Below are 22100 nucleotides of genomic sequence, written 5' to 3'. Positions count from 1 at the left end.
CCCCACTCCTTGGTCATGTTTTTCTATATGGCCTAAGGTAGGCAGCTCCCCTCCCTGGCCTCACTGTCCTTTTCTGCAAAACGAGAGTGTTGGATGCCATGACCCTGGAAGACGATACTTTGGACATCACCTGTCTAGTTCTCTCTCTGCCCTAGCTCTGCACCTTCCCTGGATCACACTCTAGAACTTTTCCACCAAGTGGCTGCTCCACGTCTGTATACTGCCCAGCTCCTCCAGGAAGACCTCCCAGATTAAGTGGAATGCCAGGCAGCAGAGCTGGGGCGCGCAGGGCTCTTCTATCCACGCAGTTGCGGAGTGTGACAGATGCTAGCTCCTGTATGCTTTTGAATTCATCTTTGTTCTCCATCCCCACTGGCCCCCATCCAGACTCCCACTAAGACCCCTCCCACCAGCGCAGTCCCTTCCCCGCCCCCCACCTCCAGCAGAGTCTCACTTCCTTATTTTCTCAACACTCCCAGGCCAGGACTCTACACACCTCCCCCACCCCCACCCCTTTAAGTAAGCCCTGAGCCTTCGTGCTCAGCATGTCATTCCTGCTCCCGTGTCCCCTCCATAGGCCACAGTCGTCACTTACCCCAGCCCCGCTGGAGCGTAATGCCGAGGCCACATACCTGCCTCCAGGCTCTCCCCCGACCCATTCACCACTTTCTAAAACATAAATCATTTCCTATTTAAAATCCTTCCATGGGTTTCCAGCAGCCCTCAGGATCAAGTGCAAAGTCCTTTTGGGCTCGGGACCTCATCTTGGGCGCCGGAGCCTGCAGCCACCTCCTCTCCTGGCTCTCTCTCTTCCGCCCCATGGAACAATACCATCCATTCCCTGCAGTTACTTCCTCTGCTAAAAACACACACCCCGTTACCTGCCCCAGTCCCCTTCATGCTTCCTGAGTGGGGTATCCAGCACCCCGAGGGCCCCAGGAGCACACATCCGTCAGAGCATCTCCCCTCGTGAAGGCAAAGACCAGTGCTTGGCAGACAGTAGGCATAAGGGGGTCCCCGGCGGTGAGTGGAGAAGGCTACAAGCCAGTTGGGGTTCCAGGCCGGGCTCAGCCACTTCCCGGGTGTAATAATAGCTTCCCGGATACCACACATCGGTCAAGGGCAGGGCGGACACAGGACGACACCGCTCACTGCTCGGTGTCAGCAGGTAGGGCAGGAGGACAGCGCTGGAAGGGAAGCCTCACATCTGCACCCAAGGCATGCAGGTCCGGGCTGGAACCCTCTCCTGACTGAAACCAGGAAGCTGCACCCCAAAAGGTATACCTCTTGCCGCCCCACATCCTCTGCTTGCTTCCCACTCGCCGCTGCTTGGTTCCTTTCCTCTCTCCTCTGCCCCAGTTCCTAGCACACAGCCCTGCCTCCTTCCTCACTCTAGACCAGAGGTGAAAAATATTCTTCTCACCCAAGCAAGCTGCAGCTGGAGGCCCTGCTCCCCAGGTCTTAGCCCTGCGAAGCCTGCACGCCCCCCAATGCCACACGCCTCCCAACACAGCCCAGGTTTCTCCTGGCCGAACCCTCTGAGGCCTCGAAGTGCCTGGCTCTAAGCCTGGGGTTGTCACAGGTCCCCGCTCTGCAGCCCACGCCAACCCTGTCCACCCCACCGGCACAGACAACACGTCTCCCAGCAGACGCCCATGGCGGCCAGGGCTCCCCTCAGCAAGGGTGCTCCTCAATGACACATTTTGGGGAGTGTAGGGAGCAGCCTCTTCAGAGAGCTAGTGCGTGGGTGGTCAAGGCTGGGGGCTGCCCTGAAAACAGGGAGATTCCTTTGGCCTCCCCAGGAGACCCTCTTCAAAGCTGGGTATCAACATATGCATTGTCTCAGTCCTGTGGGTTCTGTGCCAATGGTCACCACCTGTTTGGAAGTCTCTAGATCTGCCTCGTGCCAGAAGGGACTTGTCGGACCACCCCAGTGCCCAGCTCTGCCCACACCCTGTCCGGCTCCAGGTAGCTGTCTGTACCCGAGCCTGGGGGCTAGGCCTGTGCGGGGAGGGAAGAAGAGGGGAAGGCATCGGGCAGGGATAGACTGCCTGCTTCCGGGGAGGCTCATTCTAACAGGGGAGGGTTGGGTGGGAGACTGAAGGGGGCAATGGTGGGGGTGTAGAAGACAGTAACTCACCCACGAGCACTGACTTGGAGGTCAGACGGGCCTGGGCTGGTATGTGCTGCTTACTGGCTGGGTGACTGAGCAAGCTGCATCAACCTCTCTGTGCCTCAGTTTTGTCATGCACGAAATGGGCACAATTAAAGTGCTGTGGCCTACGGTTGATTTGAGGATTAGTTGAGATAAGTCCTATAAGCTCTTAGCACAGTGCTTGGCGCATAGGTATGCTACATAATGGGCTGTATAATTGTTATTACAGGGGCGCCTGGGTGCTCAGTCGTTGAGCGTCTGCCTTCGGCTCAGGTCATGATCCTGGAGTCCTGGGATCGAGCCCCGCATCGGGCTCCCTGCTCTCCCTTTCCCACCCCCCCTGCTTGTGTTCCCTCTCTTGCTGTGTCTCTGTCAAATAAATAAAATCTTTAAAAAAAAATTATTACAGTCTCAGGGAAAGAAGCTGCGTAGAAATCAGGCAAGCTGGTTTCCATTCCGGCTCTGCCAGCCACCGTGTGATCTTGCGCAAGCCCTCGCTCTGAGGAGGCCGCTGTCCCAGATCAGAGGTCCTCAACCTTGAAGCTATTGACATTTAGGGCCTGACAGTTCTTGGTGGTGGGGGCCGTCCTGTGTGCCACAGGGCGTTTAGCGGCGTTGCTGGCCTCTGCCCACCCTTCCTCCGTTGTGACAACCAAAAATATCTCTAGAAATTGCCAAAAGTTCCCTGCGGGGCAAAACAGTCTCCACTGGCCCAGAGGAGAGGGCAGGGAGCTCGGGCAGGGGTGCTGGCGTGTGTGAGGGATGCGCAGAGCAGACCCTACAAGCCCGGGGCAGGAGGCAAGTGGCTGGGGGCTCTCCAGAGGGGAACTGTCCTGGGTTCTGGGGCAGAGGGCCCAGAGGCGGGTCAGAGCAGGGGTGCAGGCTGTCCCCCCTGCAGAGCCTGCTGTCGGCTCTATAGGAGGGACGTGAGGTGTGTGCTTGGGAAAGGCACGTGGAGAGGACCGGAGGCCCCGGGGAGCCTGCAGCCGACTGCCCCGTGCTGCAGGAAAGCGGGTTACGGGGTGGCGCGCATGTCCTCAGAGGACAGAAGGGCAGGAGAGACACAGCTCGGGGAGAGCGTGGCTGGGAGCCTGGGAGGCCGCAGAGACAAGGCCGTGTGTTTCTAAGAGCAGAAACGAGGCCGGGCAGTGTCTTCCTCCGGCTGGTAAACCGCGATCATCTCGGAAGGTTTGCACCTCATTTGGTTCCTGCTTAAGTGAAATCCACAACATGTGTTCCCTGTATTAGTGGGGTGTTTGTGCTTAATTAGTGGCAAATTCTTTCATATTAAAGTCATTAAGTTCTGCCGTTTGCTCTTCTCACCCCGGGCCTGGCTCTCTTCTGTCTTTTTCCTTTTAACGCAGGTGGCCTGTTGCAGGTGGTTCAGCCTCTCGGGCTCAGGAGGCGCGTGCGACGCACCCCCCCCTCCCCGTGGCACTCGGCCCCACAACCATCAGCCCTGTGCCCGTCCCACCCTGGGCTGGCAGGTGTCGCTCCTAGCACCCCGTCCCCATGCCAGGCTCCTCCGTGGGGGCCGGCCGCTCTGTTCCCTGCCTCTGGGGGCTCCCCCTATGGCTGCCCTGGCAGCGGCCGTCCAGGCTTCGGGGTGTGGGCCGGGGCACTGCTGCTGGGGGGCCAATGAGAAGCGACCGTGTCGCTCAGGAGGCCGCATTTACACATCCCAGCAGGGATACTGGGATGGAGGGGCAGACACTGCCTGGGGAGCGTCCCCCCACCCTGCCCCCTCCGCAGTCCCTAGGGCTCAAGTGCGGGACCTGTGTGCAAATGCCCTGTAGCCACAGCACGGTGGTGACGCTGGCTCTTGGACAGGCGGGTGCGTCGCCATGATCAGGGCCCAAGACAACCTCCTTTCCACCTGCGTCTGAAGCCACCTCTGGTCCTCTCCACCTGTCTCATTTCTGGGTGGCACTCACGGCTCTGGGCACTGCAGCCGAACTTTAGGTGTAGGTTAGACAGAACATTCCCAGGCCGGGCTGGAAGGGCCGGATCTTCTGCGGCATCCCTTTGCTGCACAGATGATCCAAGACCTGCAGCAGGCCTGACCTGAGCTCCTGGGACTCTCTCTGCAGACTCCGCAGGCGCCCCTGGGACAGGGGGCTTGGGGCCTGGGCTCAGGAGGTACTGGGAAAGCCGGCAGCGAGGGCCGAGATGAGGCAGGAGCCCCTCCCCTGGCCCCGTGCCCCCTCCCCCGTGAAGCCCCTCCTTGAATGTCTCAGTTGCCATGACCTGGTTCCAGCCTCCAGCAGGTCACACCTCCCACTTCTGGGCCATCTCCGTCCCCCCAGAAAGCCTTTCTTGCCACCCTCTGAGCTCTGCTCTGGGCTTCAGGCTTTCTCTGATGCACTCCAGGCAGCATTCAACCTCTTCACCGGGCACGGCCTGGGGAACAGACAAGGGGAAGAGGCAGGCTTCTTCCCGACATGAAACTGGCCAAGGCTTGGGGTGGGTCACGTTTTCTCTTTGACCTTCTTCATCCAGTGCTGCCCTAGAAGCCTCGCCTACAGGGTCTCCAACAGGGGGATGGAGGTGGGCCAGGGAAGGCAAACCCAAGCCCTGCAGAGGAGAGCACCTCCCTGTGTCTCACAGATTCAGGCGACTGTCTGGGTAGCATCACAACAGATGGGAGCAGGAGCTTAGGGAAAAGGGACAGGAGAGTCTTTCCACGGCCCTCCTGTCACCTTCAGGACCTACCTCTTTTTCAGACCCCCACCCACACTCAGCCTGCTCTGGCTTGGCTGCCACCTCCATCCCGATGCTCTCCCCAGTCCAAGGCTCAAGTGAAAATGGGCATTTCTCTTCCAAATAGAGCCAAAGGTGCCGAATCCCTCAAGCACCTCCAACCTCTCGGATGACACCCGCTTTAGCTGTAACACCGCCCGCTCACTGTACCCACCATGTTAACCCCAAGAAGTATCCTCCCCAACCACAGTGTCAACCCCAACACCAGCCCCAGCCCAACCTCAATGTCAATGCCAACCTAGACCACAAGCCGGGGGTTAAGACTCTACCCCTAGTGCCAACCTCTTCCTGGTTTTAATCACAGAAAGCAGCAGAACCCTACGTGTGGCCATCATTTCCGTCCTAATCTCAGCTCACCCCAGGTCTGAACTCAGCCTCAGCTCGGTGGCACCCCAGGAGGAAGGCGGTCTGGCTGTTTTTTTTTTTTTTTTTCTACCTGATAATCCTCCCCCTTGGGATGGCCACAGGAAGAGGGTCTCCAAAGGGGCCTGACATGTTGCAGGGAGAGGCCAGCTCAGCTTGCAGGCCTCCCATGTGGGTGGGTCTGCCTGTCAAGGGCACTGGGCTTCCCCCACCATCCTGCTCTCCCCCGCCCCATGACACCCACGGCAGGGCCTTGCGGACATGTGCGGTCCCTGGAAAGCCTGCCCTGGGCTGTGCCTTTCCCCGGCGCCCGGGAGGCTGAAAGGGGCAGTGGGCGGGCAAGGTGCCTGGTGCTGCTAATTCCAGCTTCAGCAGTAGGACCCACAAACAAGTCCCACAACCTTCCCGAAACCCGGCCTTCTCACCCATAAAATGGGCCTAAAGCGAGGCCACCTCATTTGGCTGGGGTGAGGATGGAGGGAGAGTGTCTGTGTAAAATGACTTCCGCGGTCCTGGGGTCCTTGGGGACGCGACCTGCCTGGCTTCACTGCGCTCCCAGCCTCAGGCTGTCACCTCGCCTTCCTCCCCTCCCTTGTCTCCTTTCTCAGCACTGAAATCATCACCCTCTTCTTGGCAAAATGCTGAGGGGAGCAGGTCCCTGCCCTTGCCACAGCCTGTCTTCTTCCTGCCCCCTCCCCCCCCAGGGCAGGGGCACAGGGGATGAGGGGAACCAAGAGGCAGGAGGTGAAAACCCCAAGCCCCGGCCACTGCTCCCAGCCCTGCCCACTCTCCCCCGGCTCCCCTGTCAGAGTTTCGAGTGTGTGTGTGTGGGGGGAGTCTTTCCCCACTCTCCACCCCCTTCTCCCTGCCATCCCTTTGCCCAACATGAATCTATCAGGAGCCGCACCCAGGCCCGCTTCCAGCTCAGACTTGTTGGGGTTTCAGGAGTCACTGGGTAGGGGCCCGGCATGCCAGGACCTGTTTCCTGTCCTGCCGTACAGAGAGCGTGCACGTAGGCAGCGGGGCACAGCGCCCAGCTGCAGGGATGCAGCCCAGCCTCCGGGCCACCTGCTGCCCCTCCTCCCCTCTCCTTCCCATTCTCATGCCCTCTTTGCCCTGCCCACCGCACTGCTCATCATGGCCCCTGAAAGCCCACGAGTGGCTAGTGGCAGAGGGGTGTGTGTGTGGGGGGGCCCCGCATTTCTGCCATGTCTGAGGAGGGTGTTGCCTACTACCTTCAACTGGCCCAAGATTGGTTCTGTTCTATCTGCTTAGCAGCAGAAGCCGAGGGTCTCACCGGCTCCCCTCCCTCCCAAGAGGAGAATGTACAGAAGGACGACATTCCTTGAGAGACCCTTGCCAACGGATGGCAAGAACAGTTAACACATGGGTATAACTTATCTGTGCCAGGCCCAGGCCTGAATGTTTACTTATATTAACTCACTTAATCCTCACAGCAACTCCAGGAGCTAGGTAGCATCACTGTCTCCATTTCAGGGATGAGGAAACAAAGAGGTCAAGTAACCTGCCTAAGGTCACACAGTCTATGAAGCAGATTCAACACACGCAGTCTTCATGAGGCTTCTTTCAGGGAGAGGCTATGTTCTTCACCACCGCATGGGCTGCCTGTGGCCTCCCTTTCTCCCCTTCCTATGGGAGATGAGTGCCTGGCACACTCCTACCAAGCCCCAGAATCACAGGTAAGGGTGGGACTTGATACATGGGACCCTTGCCTGTTGGCAGCCCAGGTGATGGGGGCTGGATCGGGTTCTTTGTTGGGAGGGCAGATGCCATCTCCTCACTCTGGCTCTGGGTGAGGCTGAGCCCCCGATCCCCACTCCTGTCAGGACAACAGGGCTGGCTGCGACCAGGGCATTCCCAGCCAATGGGATGTTACTGGGCACTTCAAACACATAAAACCTCCATTCTTTCCTTGTTCCCTTTGCCTCCCAATCCAGGAGTTATAAATCTTGACTCCTAGTCTGAACTCTGCCAATCTCTGGCTGTGAATCTTCCTCTTTCTGTCCCTGGGATTCTCCACCTGGGAGATGCTGGTGGTCACATCTTCCCCCATTGCCTCTGGGTCCTTGGGAGGACCAGGTATGCCAAAGGTCCGGAAATGCAAATGATGGCTACCATCGACTAGGCAGCTATGGTGTGTCAGGCATTTAATTATATAATCTCACTTGGTCTTTATGACCATCTCATGAAGGCAGTCCCCTCAGCCCCAGGGCCAAAGAGGAGAGTGATGGCCAACCTCTGTCCTTTCCCTAAGCCTCAGAAATGTAAGGTTTTGTTATTCTCATTTTTCACCCCTGCTCCTCCCACCTAGCATGCACTGCCCCGAACCCCCAGCCCAGTCCCACCTACTCTGGGTTATTAGCTGCCCGGAAGCCCAGGGTGGGCAGCAGGTGCTAATGAAAAATCGGCAGAGACTCTTCACACCCCTCCCTGAACAGGGGACCGGAGGCCTGGAGGGGGTACTTTGGGGCCCTCTCAGTGCCCAAGGTGAGCAGAGAGTTCAGATAGACAGCTCCCAGCCAGCTCCACCAGTGGGCTCCCCACCAGAGGCTGCCGGGAGAGCATGTCAAATTAGCTTAATGAACGAGGCCCCAGCTTTAATTGGGGCCCTCTGCTTTGCTGTGCTGTCTCCTGCTTTCATTTTTAATGCTGGGAAAGGGTGGGTTTTCTTCCTCACCCCTGTGCATTTTCACCCTGGCTAATGGCTCCTGGCTCAGAAAGGCCCCTACAATGCTAATTGGGTTTAATTCCTGGGGTAATGAATGATTCTATTGGAAAACTGAAATGTTGTGGGTGAATTCTGTGTATAAATAGATAGGAAAGTCAAAGGGACAGAACCCAGAATGAGGCCTTGGGAGAGACTGGGGTTGGAGGAAAGGCCAGCCTGAGACTCTTTCAGCTGGTGGATCCCTGAGATGGGGACCATCTGGCCTAAGAGCTCCCCCTTTACAGACGAGGAAACAAGAGGTGCAGAGAAAAGCAGGACAACCAAGGGTTGCCAAGAAGCTGGTGGGGATGGGGACAAGGAGCTGGCAGAGCTGGGCCTCAGAAGAACAGGAGTGGGAGTGTGTGACTTCAGCCTTCGATGGTTCAATAATGTGGTAATGGACGTGAGCGCACCTGGGGAATGGCTATCAGCCAGATGCCGGCCTGTAGAAATGTACTGTGGTTGTTTCTCTTGTGGTTACAAAGGCCCTGCCTCTGGGTCAGTAGATAAGCAAATAGCTCATCAAGCCAGGAGGCAGCCAGGTGTAGAAAGGAATAGTGGTGGGCGCCTGGGTGGCTCAGTTGGTTAAGCGACTGCCTTCGGCTCAGGTCATGATCCTGGAGTCCCGGGATCGAGTCCCGCATCGGGCTCCCTGCTCGACGGGGAGTCTGCTTCTCCCTCTGACCCTTCCCCTCTCATGCTCTCTGTCTCCCATTCTCTCTCTCAGATAAATAAATAAAATCTTTAAAAAAAAAAAAAGAAAGGAATAGTGGTGGGCAGGTGGTGGGAGGCCCTGGAAGGCCATGGCCTCTATACCACCTCCCGCTGTGGATCTTTCACCTCTCTGGTCCTAAGGGAAAGAGCCGGATGGGGCGTCTCTTGAGGTACCACCTGTATCTTTCCTGCTTGGCTCACACCCACGAGCCTGATCCTGAAGTGCTGGGGAGGAGGGAGAGATGGAGGAGACATCTGCCCCTTGAACTTCACGGTGACCTGCAGGTTTGGCGCCATTCTGGGGAGGGAGGAGACAGGGCTGGGAGAGGACTGGCTGCCTGGCTGTAGGGTGCATCCGCATGCCCCACGGCCTCAAGCATGCCTCTGTGGCGAGGGCCCTGAATCCAGGCTGTCCGGTGGCCATCTGGGCACCGGACACCCTCCTCGTGCCCCACTGAGCTCTTCTTCTTCCCGCTCCTCCCTCATCCCCTTCCCTCCCAGTTCCCTCTTGCCATCCCATGGACTCCCTCCTCTGAATTTCTGGAACCCAGCCCTTGGCCTCCCCATCCTTACTGCAGCTTGACTGGGAGGTTAGACCTGCACCACCTTCTATCTGGAATCCTGGCACCAATTACACCAATTACACTAAGAGGAGCGAACTTTTAAGGAGCACTCACTAAGTGGTATTATTGTGAGGCACCAAATCTCCTTTCATCCTCACAAAAATCCTCCAAGAGAGGTCTTACAGTTGCTGCTGGGAAACAGACCCAGGCTGGCCAAGCGTCGGTCTGTCTGCAGCGCCCAGTGGGTCTGAATGCAAACCCAAACTCATCACAAGAGTCCTAGCTCTCTGCTGCCCGGGGCTAAGTCTGAGGTGGATCTGAGCTACTCGTCAGCCTTCACCATCAGTCCCTGCCTATGTTCCAAGCTTCTTCTCCCATCCCTCCCTGGTCCCCACCCTCCATGCCAGCCACCAGCTCTATGCTCAGGTTCCCAGAGCACCAGCTCTTGGGGGAGGGGGGCACAGTGCTGGGCTCTGGGAGACACACCATCTCTGAAGCCCCAGCGCCCCGCATGGGGTAGGACCCCCAACCCGTGTCTGCTCAGCAACCTGTGAGCCAGGCTAGAGTCAGGTCTCAGAGAGCACACTCGGGGACGTGGGGCTCTGTCAACTTCTCCAGTCATTGGGATTCTTTAATCAAGACTTCTCAGGAAGCTCAGGATCAAAGAAGGAACAGACTCCCTGGACAATGTCCTGACTCTCTGTGCAAAGGCAGGCTTCTCTGTAGGAGAAAGGCTGAGAGGCCCCACATGTGGGAGAAGCATCCAGCTCCACTTCCCCCAGGGGGAGGTGGGAGGCCCCCTTCCTCTGCTCCCCAGTCTGGCCAGCCAGGGCTAACCCCATCGCTCGGCTCTTCCAGTCCCTTTTACTCTGATGATCCTAGATTCTGGAATGATTTAAGGAAGGGGCCACCCATTTCTTAGATGTTGAAATGAGACCCAGAAGGGTGAGGTGACTGACTCAAGGCTACGCAATCAGTTAACTGAAAAGCCAAGGAGAGAATACAAGTCTCTTGCCCCTTCTTTTACTTTCCTGGTCCAAAGGGATGAGGAAGACAGACGGGCTAGAAACCGCTCCTGGCTGAGTGAAGGCTTCTGGGTTGGAGGGTAGGTTGGTGTCCCATGTCTAGTGCTCAGAGACCAGGCTGGCATAGACGAAGGTAAGATGGGCACCACCCTTCCCCCATGCCCCCCCCCCCCAACGAGGCCTCAGCAGCCCCAGGCTGGGCAACCTTGGTGGGTGCAATCAGGAGGTGCTCTGGAGTTCACCCCAGCCTGCTTCCTTGGGGAGAGTGTAGAGGAGGGAGGGAAGCCTAAATAAGCAGGTCAAAGCAAATCCTCCCCATGTGCCCCACCCCCACTGAGGGCGGGCAGACCCGGAGCCTGTAGGACCAGAACCCAGGTACCCTGTCCTGACACGTCCTGGGGAGTAGCTTGACTGGGAAGTGAGGGAGTGAGTCCACTGGGTGCGGTGGGGGCGCTGAGAAAGTGAAGGAGGACAGAGAGGGGCAGGCAGGGGGCTGGGCGGTCTGTCCCACCTCAGGGGACATGGGGAGCAGGGCTGGCAGAAGCCAGGGAAAGGGTGGGTTCTAGGGGGTGGGGGGATGATGAGGAAGCAGTGTTGGCTCAGTGGGTCTTTGGCCCAAGGCCCCCACCTCCCTGCTCACAGGCTCAGACAGGTCTGGGAAGCAGGACTGGGGCTACAGAGAGGGGCAAGGTGAGAAGTAGTATCTAGCCTCATCGTCTGGGGAACAACCTGGACAATGAGCCACAATCAACAGGAGGCCTGGCAGGCAGAGGTTGGGGGGGCGCTGCCTGATCTCCCAGCCCCCTCCCTTTCTCCCACCAGGCCTGCCGACTCTGGGTGCTGCCCACCACAGCGGGCAGAGGCCGCAGGCCTGGGGAGGGCCGGTGCCCACAGTGAAGATGGGAGGTGGGGAGGTTGGGGTGGGGATTAGGGCGGGGAGATGCTTTGAACGCAAGAAAGCCTGGTGGGAACTGGTTCTTGACTCAAGGCAGAAAAAGGCAGGGGGATGGCCAGGGCTTGTGCTGTTTTTTTTTTTTTTTTTTTCCTTTTATGAGATGTGAACTCAAGCAATTAAAAATACGCCTTTTATTTTACACAATCTGCCCTGCTGTGTCTCTTCATCTTTGTTCTATCTAGCTCTGGTCCCCTCAGAATGGCTGGCATTCCAGTCACCTTTCATCTTCAAAGCCATCAGACTGACGGAGTGTGTCCCCAAGTTTTTACAAGGCTCAGCCCCCCTCCTTTGTAGATTCCCTCATCCCTAAAAACAAACATGGGTGGAAAATATTTGTGCTTCCTGCCTCCCCGAATTCTAGCAGCAAGTCATGTACTTCCACCGCTGCTGACTGAACATCTCCTCTGTACTAGGCCCTGGGAAGTGTTTCCTGCTTAGGGTCTCATAGGATTCTCCCTTCCATCCTCGGGAGCAACTCTTGATATTCCCATTTCACAGAGGAGGAAACTGAGGCCCAACAGTTGAGAAATCTGCCTGGTTGCATAGCTGAAAAGTGGTCGGTCCGAACTTGAGCTGCAGTCTTCTGCCTTTTGTACACTGTACTTCCTTTAGAACAAGAATGCCCCTTGTTTTTCTGTCTCCTGAGCTATCACCTCTCTGACCAGGTTCCAGCTTTCTACGCATGCAGCGTCTAACTCCGGGCCTTGCTGGCTGACATTCGTAGGTTCTCTGCAGATTTGCCTAAAGAGAATAGGAAGTTTCCCTGGAGGACAGGGTAGGCATCACAGGTGGAAGAGACCTGCCCAGTCTGGGTCTCCTCCCAGCCCATTCTGGGAGCAGGAAAGGGAAAGGGAGCAAAGACTGGGGTTTAGGAGTAGCTGATTTCTCAGTGCGCAGCCAGCTGGTGCCTGGACAGGTAGCTGGGGACCACACCTGCCCAGGCCCGGCCCATCATGCTGCCCCAGGCACCAGCTGGCAAGGGCTACCAAATGGACTTGGGCAAGAAAGCATGTACTTGGAAAGGTGACACTGTGCTTGATCCTCTGGGCCAGGGGGCAGTAGCAGAGGCATGCCCAGCCAAAGTGGGCGCCTGAGCCTCTGAACTGCCCAAGCAGAAGTTAGAGTGAGGGGCTATCATATTATCCTCTGCCCCTGGCAAGGTTTTACCCTAAACAACTTCACCCAGGTGGCTAAATAAATCTTTCCACCTTTCAAGGTCTTCATAGTAGGAGATCTTACCTGGGAAACTGCTAATGTTCTACACCCTTCCCTGATGGAGTTGTTCCTGATGCCTGTCTTCAAGTCCTCCTGTTGCAATGGAAGCACACTCTGTCCTGTGGTGAGCTTGGGCCTATTGGATCAGGTACCAGAGCTGGAGATCGGGCAGGTCCTCCTCTTAAGGAGAGAACACGAGAGGAGGGAGGGGACATACCTGGTCTGGGCTCTTCCACTCACTGGGAGTTGGGCCCCAGTGAGCCTATTTCCTCATCTGTGAAATGGACTTCATATATTATCAACAAATGGCTATAAGGATTTAATGAAATCATGTATGGACATGGTGAGTGGGACACAGAGAAGGTGACCAGGAGGTGACAGCTGGTATGTTGATACTTTGAGGTCACGGACAGAGCCAACAAGCTGAGATCCCTGCCTAAGACTGGAGCAGGCCCTTTCCAGCACCCCAAAGACCATGGCCACGCCCATTTGTCTGGATTCTGGAAGCTGCCTTGTGCCCTCCCGCAGAAGAATGAGTGGCCTTAAAGCTCCACATCAAATCTCAGCTCAATTGCTTTTCCCTCCCCGATCAGCAGCGTCACTCTGGCCTATCGTGCCTGGCCTGGTCCTGGAGTCCTATGGCAAGTGGGGACCTAACATAGGGTTAGTGGTGGTGCCCGCGTGCCTCTACCAGCCGGCCTCCTGGGTGGGTGCCAACACAGACCCCTATTCACATCATGGGCCCTGAGGAGGCAGAGAAAGGCAGGACCAGAGTGCCAGAGGTTTGATGAGAGCCCAGGGGCTTCTTCCAACCCCTTTCCCTGGTTCTGGGAGCCTAAGAATATTCTGAGTGTCCTCAGGGGAACTCCAGGGCTCCTTCACATATCCGGCCAGCAGATACCAATTACGCCAGTACCTCCCTCCCGCGTCCTTCTTGCCACCACCCCAGGCCAGCCACACCCAGCTCCGTCAGTGCCCAGCCCAAGTCCTGAAGAGCAGGGGCCCCTATCTCAGCTGCCCGCCACACCCCCACACCCCAGGACCTCTGGCGGGCCGGCACGGCCGGGCCTCTGGGCCTGGCTGGATCACAGGATGGCCAGGAGGGCCCCATTCCAACGGCTCTCCCTGCTTGCTCGTTACACACGAACGTGCGAGGGAGCACGGCAGGAGCCTGGGGCCAGGGCCTTTTTAAAGACGCTGGGCGGACTCACTGGGCACTGGCTCGCCTGGCTCAGGAGTCCTTAGCACGACCTTCCGGAGTAGGTGCTAGGAGACAGTTGAGGGAGTGGAGGCTTGGCGGCACTCGGGCCTGCCCCGGTCAGTCAGTGCTGCAGTCAGAGTGAAAACCCAGGTCTGCCCCCTGGCTCACCCCTCCTGGGCAAGGCCTCCAGAATGAGACTGCTTTTGGGGGGAACCCAGAGCAGCTCTGGACCTGTCCCCTGCCTGTACAGTGGGAACTGCAGCCACCAGCCCACCTGCTCTTGTAGGCTTTTTGGGGACATCGACGAGGATGGGCTGGGTAAAGAGGGCCATGTGGCCAGATAAGAGGTGCCTAGAGCTACTACTGTTCCATGATGGGGGGATACGGGACAGGACTGTGTCCCCCGTGGGGGCAAGGCCCATCAAGAGCTTTGCCAGGAGACCTAGAGGGGGTGGGGGTAATGACTTACCCCTGGACCTGGGCCCTGCGGTCTGGCCCTGCTGGCGTATGTCCCATCCCGCAGGGACACCTCACTGTCTGGCTGCCAGGAGCTCCTTCACGAAAGGGGCCTGGACTGGGAGTCAGGAGACCTAGGTTCTAATCCTGACGCTGCCGTGAGCCAGTGAAGCATGCGACTCGCTCTGTCTGGGCCTCAGTGTCCTCATTTAAATACAGGAGCTAGTCCGTTCATGCTTCTCCTTCAGGTTCCCTCTGGCTTGGCCGGCCTGGGAGTCTCCGCTCTGTAGCCAGCCCCAGGCAGGCTGCAGGCAGAAGGCAACAGGCTCTGGGGCCTCAAGGGGATGCTGCTGGGATGGGGGTGTTCACCTCCACGTGTTCCCAGGGGCCCGGGAGCTGCCGGTTGGCAGACGGGGAACCTCTGGGATGCTACCGCTGCACGACAGGACAGAGAACAGGCTGGATTTTGCAACTCTGAGGCACTGCAAACAAGGTGTGGCTGGTTCTCAAGGGCTTCTCATGTGCCTGCTGTGGAGGGGTGTTTTTCAGAGCTGGTTATTCGCTGAAATGGCAGGGCTGGGCCCTGTTCTGGGATGAGGGTGGGTGCACCAGGGAAGCCACCAACTCCACACAATGAATCCAGGCTCTTGCCCAAGTCCAGGGGCGGCCTGCACAAGCGCCTGAGCTTCAGTAGCTGGGGAGGCTCTTGGGCTGGAGACCTTGAACTCACACCCAGGAAGTGAGGCGTGTGTTAGTAAGTGAGACTCCGGCAGTGAGTCAGGTGTCAGGTCCCTGCAGAGCCCAGGGCAGGGGGGACATGCCAGGGAACGGAGCACTTGCGCAGCCAGCTGAGTTCTGATCCTGTTTTTGCAGTGATTCACTGTGTGGTCTCAGTAAGGGACCTGCCCGCTCTGGACTTCCTTTTTGTCACCCGTGATAGTGGAATACCAATGATCGCTCTTAACGCCCCCTGAGATGATTAGTAGGGTCAAACCAAAATGACCTCTGACCATGCAGGAACCCGGACACCTTTCCAGGGCTGGAGTTCCATCTCCCCCAGGAGCACTGAGGGCTGACTGCGTGGGGCAGACACCTGTGGTCCCCCTAACCCCCCAGCCCTGGAGGAGGCAGGCACTGACTCCGTCTCACCGATGAAGGGCTCGAAGCCCAGACAAGTGAGTAACGGACACATGGTCCTGGGGCTTCCGGGACTCCAGCCCCACTCAGTGCCATCCATGAGGGGACCCAGCACCCCAGGGAAGCAGACACGATGATTCTGTGGGGCACCCCCTCAGCGGGCAGTCCCTAGAATGGGACCTTGAGGCCCAAAGGCTGACTCTTGCAGACTCCTCCCTTCCTCCTGCTCAGGCGGGCATCTGCAGAGGAGACGAATCTGGGGGAGATGTTAATTAGTTCTGACAAATTAATAAAGAAAGCCTAATTTATTCTCCGGATCTAATTTCCTTCCCCAAGCTTTATTTTCCTGCCCAACAAGCTGCTTGATCAGGAAAAGGAGGGAAAGGGTGGTGGCGGCTGCGGTGGGGTCATCCGAAGACGGGTCCGGCCCAGATCAAGCTGTACCCTCCTGGCTGGCTACCCTCGCCAACCCCCCCCCCCCGCCCCCCCCCATGCTCCGGGAAGCCGGCCCCAGACACTAAGCTGTCAAACCACTCCCAATTATCTCCCTCTATGCCCGCCGGCTCAGGGCGACAGTTGTACCCAGCCGGCATTGACTCATTCTGTCACCGGCCTGCCCTGCTTGGGAAAATGCAATTTAATGAAGTCCAAAGGCAGGGCCGGGGCAGACGGAGTCCGAGGAAGAGGGTGGCGCTAGCTTGGGGATGGCGGATCGTGTCCCCTTTCTGCAGGACAGAGTCCTTGATCCGTCTGATAGTATCTCATCTTCGGTGCTCAGTCAAATACCAGCAGGAGGCGGTCATCCGACAGCTTCCCCTGCCTCCGCTCACCTCTTCTGCCGCGCTGAGCAACCAAGGCATTGACCTTCTCCGCAAGGGCCTCCACCTCCCCTGGCCGCCCGTTTTAATAGCGTATGGTCATGACAGCTCGGAAATTCTTCCCGCTGTTTAATCTCGATCCCTTCTGCTGAAACGCAAGTGCATGTCCCCAGGCCTTTTGATACAGAACCCGGGAGAGGGCCAGCTGCAGCCGCACGCCTCCGGGCCAGGCCAAGGTCGGGGAAAGAGGCTGTCCGGGTGCTGGCAACCAGCTCTTGGTGCTGGAAAACAGTGGGTCTTCCCTCTTGATTTGGGCTGGGCTGGGCTTGGCCCTGCCACTTGCACCCTCCTGGTCCTACCTCATCAGTGGCATTTGCTGGAGACTCCTGTTCTCTCTAGTTGTACAACAGCGAGGCCCTAGCTCCAGGCTCCTGGATTCAAATCCCAGCTTGGCCACTGGCTTGCTGTGCGACTTTAGACTTTGTTTCTGTTTCCTCGTGTATAAAAATGGAACAACAGTAGTAACTTCCTCATAGGTTGCTGGGAAGATGAAAGACTTCTGTGAGCAGAGCATCAAGAGCAGAACCTGGCACAGAGGAAGTGCTCAGCAAACATTAGCTTGTAGAGAAGTGCTCAGCAAACATTAGCTCATGGAGCTGACACGCACCGTGCCTTCCAGGCCCCTCGAAGCACCACGGCTCCTCTTGAGGCCAGGCCACCATACCTGCTCTTCCTTCTTCTTTTTCCTCTTGCTCCAGCACCCCTCATCCTTTAAGTCCCCCTAGACTGGGTCAAAGCTCCTTGCTGTGTGTTCCTGCCAGGCCATCCCCTTTGGCCATTGCTACACCTGTAAGAACTCGCTCAGCGTCTGTCCCCTACCAGACCACAGCTCCACAACAACACTGGCGGTGCTCTCCCGCTCAAGCTGGAGCCCAGCACCCTGCAGCGCCCCCCACAGCTCAGCCATCACTCAAAGTCAATTGATAAGGAGGCATGACTGGGAGGCCAGGGGGCATCACGGCTTCTTCTGCCCCAGTAGAAAGGGTCTGGGACAGAAGTGGCTTTGAGAAATGCTCCTGGCAGGGATAGAGGGGGTCAGTTCTGACCACAAGCTTCTGCCTGGTACCATTTTGGGTCCCACATGCCGGAGGCCCCAAAAGTGGTTGGGAAGGGCTTTCCTGCTGGATGCCAAAGGGACAGAGAAATGTCTCACAGCAAAGGCAGTTAGACATCTCTAGATCTCAGAGCCCAGCTGGCTCCTGCGAAGTCACAGCACCCCATTTGGTGCCCTTCCTGGTCTCAGAGTGCCTTGGACTTGACCAAGTGATGGAGGACGGCCGTGGGTCCTGCACACAGCAGCCACGGGTCCTGCACAAATCCACCATGCACCAAGGATGGGCCAGAAGAGACTGCATAGGAACAACCAATCTGACCCTCTTGCTGTATAAGCAAGCATAACTGGGGTCAGACACTGCCTTGGGTGACTTAGCCAAGAGGTGGCTGAGGCAGGGCTCCTAACTCTGAGGCTGATGCTCTTTCCCTGAAAGCACCTTGGCTCACAGTAGCAAACCCGCTTTCTGTCCAATTCCCACATTTGAGTCCCATCACCCTGGATTTCTGTTAAAGTAACTGCCCCATTCAGTGCTCCCAGTGAGGTCCCAAAAGGAGGGACTCCTTTGGGAGTCCTACTCCTACTCCTTGCACATACAGTGCAAGGTGCCAGGTTAAAGCCAAGGTGTGCTTGGCTCTTCAAGACTGTCCACTCCACTGCATCCACGCCTCTTGTCTGAGACTGGTCCCTGCTCCCCGCAAACCTCCCAGACTCTGCTCCTTCAGGAAGCCGGCCCCTGTGAGTGCCACCAGCTCCTGGCTCGGGGACCCTGCCTTAGCACCCACTGGGAAGAGTGGCTCACTCAAGGGCACACGGCTGGTGTTCCTGGCTGCCATCATGGTTCTGCACGTGTGCTGGAGGGCAGTGCGGTCTCCCTCTTCCTTCTGGATCTTTCCTGGGACCACCCCAGTGTTTCTGGCGATGGAGGTGGAGAGAGCCCAGAGATGGGACAGAAGGGCTTCCAGGGATAGAGGGCCGTCATCAGTGTAAAAAGAGGTCCCCTGGGTCCTTCTTCCACCTCCCCATCCATAATTTGGTTTACTAAGCCTTGTGAGGGCTCAGAGCAGGTCTGAGTACTCCCCGGAGTAAGGGCAGGCCCTGGAGGTGCTGAGAACGCCCTGTCCCACGCCCAGCCAGGTGGACGGATGCAGAAACAGGGATGCGGATTCAGCTGTGTTTGTGTGCATGCCAGGGAGGGAGGCGAGGGGGTGCGAGGGGGCCCTGCGGAGCTGGGACATGGGGGGCAGGCGGTCAGCAGGAGAGCTACTCCCAGGACAAGACAGCATGCATCCCTGGCCCGGTGTCAGGCCCAAGGCTGGGGGAGGGCTCGGACATCCTTCCGCTCACAGCCTGGCGGGGAGTTTCTGTGGCAAACGTGGACAGCTCCGGCTGAGAGCCTGCCACTCCAAGTGGGATTCTCCCTGAACTTTCCTCGGATGTAAGACAGGGATAACCACCCTGATCTCCAGAGGTGACCACTCCATAGACGCTATCAAGTCCTGCAGGAAGGGGGGCACCATCAGGGGACAGGGGGCTGGTCAGGCTCAGCTCCTGGAGCAGGCTGTGGCGAGCAAGATTCTCAAGGAGACTGTGTGTGCGTGTGTGCGCGCGTGTGTGTGTTTGCGGAGGACCATTTAAAATGAAGGGTGGCCAGGACGGCCTTACCAAGAGGGGACGTTTGAGCCAAGAACCAAATGCCAACCACGTGTCCGTCTTGGAGCAGAATATTCCAGGTGCCAAGGCCTGAGGTGGGAGTGTGCCTGGAAGTCTGGCTGGTGTGGCCGGAGGGGAGGGATGCAGGGACTAGAGGGCGAGAACCCAGGGTCCTCTGAGCAGGGTGCGAGGAGTGCCCTTGGAGAGTGTGCATGGGGTGGGGAGGGGGGGGACGGGGTGGGACACGGTCCAGGCTAGGTTTGAGTGAGCCTGCTGACAACTCTTGAGGAAACACTGTCGGGATAGGAGGCAGGGGCGCTAGCAGGGAGCCTACTGCAATCATCTGGGACATCTCAGCAGCCTCAGCAAAGGTGGGGAGGGAGAGCCAAGGCCCCACGGGGCGGGGCGGGGTGGGGCAGGGGGTGCATCCAGGTCTCAGGAGCCCCCCTCTCCCACCTCTCCAGGTGAGACAGCTGGCTGTTCACTCCCTAGTCCTGCAGACAAGCTGTCCTCCCATCCTGGGCCTGAAGGGGAGGCGGAAGGGGCAGGGGGGAGGAGGAAGCCCTGCACAAAACAATGGCCTTGAGCCAAGACAAGAGAGCGGCTTGTCTCCCTGTATTTATGAGAGTTGTTGGGAGACATGAAGCCAGCCCTCCCCGCCCCCCCCTCCACCTTTCCCTTCCATCCCCACCTCTTCTCTGGGCACAGGCTTTCCTCTGACACACAGAGATCAAATAACTTTTCACTCAAAGGGAAAGATACTATCTCCCCTTACAATTCAGCACCAACACCAGCAGACCGACATCCCCAGATTAAAAGGCAATTAGGCAGCTTTGTTTTTGCAGGGGCTGAAGGTCTGCTTGGCACCCTTCTTGGGAACTGGATCCCACTGTGGGGAGGGCCAGCAGCTCCGGTGACTCCCTGTGGAGAAGGCTGCTGGCCCGGCCTGGGTCCCACCCCCAGCCCGGCCCCCAGTGGCAGAAAGGAACCCCCCCCCGCCCCCGCTGAAAATATAGTACTGATCGCTTTCAAGTCTATTTCAGAGACAGCATCGACCTGTCCCCATCAGGGTCTCCAATCTATTGGAAATGACATAAAAGACGAGAGAAGGGACCTGGGCTTCTTGGTGAACTGTGCTGATGGTGCACGTGGGGTTAAGGCCCATGCAGCCCCTTCAGAGCATCTATGTCCCATCTCATCGAATCCTCGGAGTGGGTGCTTATCACCCCGTTTTTATGCTCAGTTGCTCAATATTCATAGAAGCAGAAACTGAGGGTCAGAGAGGTGGAGCAGGTTATCCAAGGGCACAAAGCTAGTATGTGGCAGGCAACCCCAATCCTCCCCTGGCCCTCAACTCCTCCCCAGGGGGCTGGCTGAGGAAGGGGAGGGTTTTAGAATCCATCCTTCGCCTTCCTGTAGTTTCTGTTTGTTGAGGACGGTAGGATCACGGCCACCCCTGCCAGCTGGGGTGGTCAGGGGAAGTCCATCCATCCGTAAGTGGCCCTTAAACGACAGGGTGGTTTTCATCAGACACAGGTGTAAAGGCCACCATGCTTACCTTGTCATAAAGCTCCCTGGGCAACTGGACTCCTGCTCACCCCCCTTCCCCCCTGCCTAAACCTTGTACACCCCCTCCCTCTCCCAGGCTGGCCTCTCTCCTCCAGGATAATTTTGGCTCTCTCTTGCCTTTGGGTCTTTGCACAAGCTGTTGTATCTGCTGGGGGCACCCTTCTTTCCTGTACCCACCATTCCCCTTTTCTAGCTAAGGGTCACCCTCTGCTCTCTTTTGCTGCCCCCACCTTTGCCAAAACTTCCACCCCATCTCAAAGCACTCCACAAAGGCTGTCTAACCGAGGCAACGACCCCTCCCCACCTTCTCTCACCTCAGATCATCCATAAAGGCAGCTCTCAGACCCAGCCATCTCCACCCAGGCTCTGCTAGGTCGGGTCGCCAAAACCTCCCCTCCTTTCCAGATCCTTCTCCAGGGTCACCTTCCGGGATGAAATCTACCGGCCCTGGCTTTTCCTCTTTCCCCTTCCGGTGCCGAGTGCATACTCCGAGTCAAGCACCATGCCAGTTTCTCTTGGGAAGAGGTGACCCCACGTGGTGGCGGCAAGAGGTGGGAGGCAGAGGGATAAGAAAGAATAAGGCATTTTCTTTTCCTCCAGAAGCTCTGTCTAGCAGGGAACTCAGACATGAAAACAAATAATTACTAAGTTAAGTGCTGTGTTTCGTTTTTTTAAAAATATGAACCCAAAGTGATGGGAGTCCAAGAGGAGAAGCGATCCTGAGGGTGATGGTGGATCGGAGAAGAGTGAGGTTTTTAGCTGGGTCTGGCAGGACGAGCAGGAGTCCCTCAGAGAGAGAAAAGTGTCTCTTAAAGCGCGAATGTCGCTACACCACACTTATTGGTGTAGAGGCGAATGCAAGGGAGACGCATGTCAGTTTAAGAAGGGCTCAGTCCGTGACAAGGGTCTGCGTGTCGCCCTGTAGTGACTGGACTAATACTCTTTCAGCAGGGTGGTGACACGGGAAAGGCTCATGGAATGCTCCGTGAAAGGTGCTGGCCACAAAAAGGCCACATGGTGTGATTCCATTGATACAAAATGTCCAGAACAAGCCAATCCAGAGACACAGAAGTAGATTAGTGGTTGTCGGGGGGCGGGGCAGGGCGGGTAAGGGAAGAATGGGGAGTGGCCACAAAGATGTACAGCATTTCTTTTTGGGGTGATGAAAACATTCTGTGTCAGCAAGTGGCGACGGTCACCCAACTCTGGGAATATACTAAACCCCACTGCACTGCATACTTTAAGAAGGTGACTTTTATGGTGGGTGAATTCTACCTCGAGAAGAAAAGCAGAGGCCATGGAGAAGGATGGATGGTGGGGAGCCAGAGCCCACCCTACCCTGTTGGAGGCAGGCTGGCCACCAGGAGGTCCCTGCAAGGCTGTGGCACCCCCAGGTGGAGGGGTCCCTGCTCAGCACAGCTGCTCCGAGCGATGACCCCCTACAGTCCCAGCCTGTCATCTTCCTCCCTTGCTCAGGAGGGATTCTGCTGGGCTGGAGCGCATCAGAGATCCTGGGACCACCTCCCCACCTGGGGCAGGCTCCCCCGCCCCCCCACAACAAGAGGCGTGGCTGGCACCTTGTGCCTGGGATCTGAGTGACAGGTCACCTGACAAGGCACGCCACTTACTTCTGAAGACAGGCAGGTCCCCTGGTAATAGAGCAGGCAGGGAAGAGGC

The 22100-nt window shown here is 57.5% G+C and overlaps 1 protein-coding gene and 1 long non-coding RNA gene across 4 annotated transcripts in view; one reads left to right on the top strand and one right to left on the bottom strand.

Annotated features, from left to right (window-relative positions):
* The window catches only part of LOC123857729 (uncharacterized), a 259889-nt gene extending 258359 nt beyond the window's left edge, over positions 1–1530 (top strand). The window contains exon 9 of the long non-coding RNA XR_010407092.1: positions 1169–1530. This is a non-coding gene — a long non-coding RNA (uncharacterized LOC123857729). The remainder of the gene's footprint in view (positions 1–1168) is intronic.
* The window catches only part of NECTIN1 (nectin cell adhesion molecule 1), a 63693-nt gene that overhangs the window by 22490 nt on the left and 19103 nt on the right, over positions 1–22100 (bottom strand). The window lies entirely within an intron of this gene.

The sequence above is a fragment of the Mirounga angustirostris genome, unplaced genomic scaffold (genome assembly GCF_029215605.1).
Source record: "Mirounga angustirostris isolate CCGP_5_RB_7025 unplaced genomic scaffold, mMirAng1.0.hap1 SCAF_13, whole genome shotgun sequence".
In the NCBI taxonomy this organism is placed as follows: Eukaryota; Metazoa; Chordata; class Mammalia; order Carnivora; family Phocidae; genus Mirounga; species Mirounga angustirostris.
The sequence above is the reverse complement of the archived record's forward strand: the minus strand, read 5'-3'. Positions and strand labels throughout refer to the sequence as shown.